The sequence below is a fragment of the Echinops telfairi genome, unplaced genomic scaffold (genome assembly GCF_000313985.2).
Source record: "Echinops telfairi isolate 266 unplaced genomic scaffold, ASM31398v2 ScPeMD7_3;HRSCAF=10, whole genome shotgun sequence".
Lineage (NCBI taxonomy): Eukaryota > Metazoa > Chordata > Mammalia > Afrosoricida > Tenrecidae > Echinops > Echinops telfairi.
In genome coordinates, this window is record NW_022103899.1 from 44821324 (window position 1) to 44823985 (window position 2662).

Below are 2662 nucleotides of genomic sequence, written 5' to 3' on the forward strand. Positions count from 1 at the left end.
GTGACCATACTCATCTATCAGATGGGACCTGCTGCCTCTGTTATGTAATGTATGGAAAGCACGTGGGCACAGTGCCTGGCACTTGGGTTTGTTTGTTTTTTAATTATTCAAAAATATTTCTTGACCCCAGCCCAGTAAGGGACAGGGCACAAGCTCCAAAATGGCACTGAAAAATAGGATCTGATGAGCAGTAGTTGACTTTTCACCCAAAGAGCAGAGAAGCTGAAGCCAAGTGGCCCCCTGTCCCTAGTCCATCTGCCTGCCAGGCTGTCAACTGGGTGAACTCACCCTTCTGTCCTGCCCACAACCCATTTTCCAGTTAGCAAAGTGGAAGACCGGTTCTCCCTTCTGCAAGCACCACTCGAAAAGAACCCAAGAGTCCTTGCTTGCCTCCGAGGCCCAATTCATTTGCCATTTCCCCAGGGAACTGGAGGGTGAAGACCGGCGCTCGTGGCGCTTTGAACGCTCCCCAGTCGCTGACTCCCACCTCCCCTTAGGGACAGGGACGGACCCAGAGGTCTGCATTCCTGGCTTCCGCTTCACCCCTCCGGGCCGGCCTCAAGGGGATGGGCAGGATGGAACTGGAATCTAAGTCCCCAGGGGCCCAGAAGTCTTCTGGGAGTGAGCAAGCATAGGACAGCTTGGTGGCTCCCGCCAGCGATCCACTCTGTCCCGGGGGAGCGGCCTGCCGCCCCTTCGCCCCGAGCTGGGGCTGCTCTTTGGAGACGCTCCCTGGGCCGTTTCTAGGCTCCCCTAGATTCCTCGCCCAGTCCCTCGAATCCTAGCCTGGGAGTCCGCAGCCAGCAGCGGCCGGTGACCCTTTCCCGTGTTGAGCCGCGAGGCAGGCGCTGGCTTAAAGGCAACCCTCAAATTCTCAGGGACCCTTCAGGGCGGGTGGCGCTACTCCGCGCTCAGGTGGAGGCGCTTGTTTATGAAAAGAATTTCCTTTCTTAAAAGGGCGACGATGTTAGTGGGGCCCGCGTGGAGGCAAGCGCTACAGCTGCTTTCACTCAGGGCAAGGGAGATAGCGGGTCGTCTATGGGGGAAGGCTGTACTTAGCCCAGGAGCCTATGCCTGCTAGGAATGGGGCCGTGTGAACAAGGGTGGAGACCAGAAGCCTTGGGGGGAGTTCGTAGATCTTGGGGGAGGGGGTGGACAGTGAAAAGACCCCCCTTAGGGCAGGCTGATCTGAGATCAGTTAAACCTAGGACTCTGAACGGAGGGGCAAGGGAGATGGGGAGGGGACAGGAAGGCCAGTTAAGGGTCAGGCAATGGATTGCTCGGCCTCCCCGCAGTCCGCGCCCCCGCCTCCCCACCAGAGGTTCCTCTGGGCCCATCCCGATGCTCCGCACAGCCCCTCCGGCGGAGGGAGCCTTGGCACCTTGAGACCCAGCCAGGGCCCCCTGCGCCTCCCCAGGGACTGCTTCATACCGGCCCCACTTGGCAGTTAGGGAAGTTAACCTTTGTCCAGAGTAGCCTCTGGAGCCGGGGTCCTTGGCTTCCGGACTCACAGCCCCATGGCTTTGCTCCATTCTAAGGGCGTAAAGTGACCCCTAGCTGCTGGGGAAATGGTGACCCCCGGGTGTGGACCCCAGAAAAATTCAGTTTGGAAATGCAAAGAGTTGACCCTCCCCACCCTAAAGTACTCCTCTGCCTGCTCACACCAGCTCAGCGGGTCTTCCCAAGACCCCACCTAATGCCCTGATTGCGGTGACCCTGGGGCTTCACCTCTAATCACCCCCACTCCAGCTCTATTACTCCAGGGCCCCAAACCCTGCACCAGCCAAGGGTTTGAAGGTGACCACAAGGATGTGCTAGGCGCGCGCGCGTCTGTGTGTGTGTGTGTGTATATAGAGTTTCAGGTGGCCTTTTGCAGGGCGGGTAGGGGACAGCGGCCCACCCGGTTCAGTGATTCAGTGACCCTCACGGGGATGGACGCTTCACTGAGGGAGGAGCGGAGGCCTAGGAGAGGCCAGGGCCTCGCTCTGCCGGCCATCGACACCCATTTCCTTTTGGAGGTCAAGGAGGCAGAGGGGGAGGGTCATCCCGAGATAAAGCTGGGGCCCCGCCTCTCTAAGGGCATCCCGCTTAGAGGGTCCTGGGCCAGCCACTCCCTGGAACTCTCCTGTTTCCTAGTCTGTGAAGTGGGACAAGAGGGGGTCGTCCGAGGAGTCCCTGAGATGGTGTGGAGAAGGCGAAGCCCAACCATGGGCAGCAGAGAGGTGAAGCGCGGCCCGGCGCCCAGCGGGCGCAGAAATGCCGGAGGCGGACAGTCGTTGGGCGCAGGCTCTGGCTCCCCCGCCGGCCAGGCGGACGTGCGCCGCGCTCGCTCCGGCGCGGACAGGACGGGACAGGACGGGACAGGACGCGGCCGCCCCGCCCACCCCGGCGGGCGGGGAAGGAAGTGCCGGGGCGTGTTTGTCCAGGCTCGGCGTCAGGCTTATTTTTTAAAACGTGAAAACACTGAATAGTAATGATGACAAAAACACGCAAAAATCACCCGCCACACCCACGGCACCTAGCGAGGGCGTGTGCCACGTGGACAGTCGCAGGCCGGGCTGTGTCCCCCACATACCCGACAGGATCGGGTTTTCTCAACTCCTCAGTCGGGCAGTTGACACCAGAGGCGCCCACGGTCGGGCCAGGGGCCAGAACTCCCGCT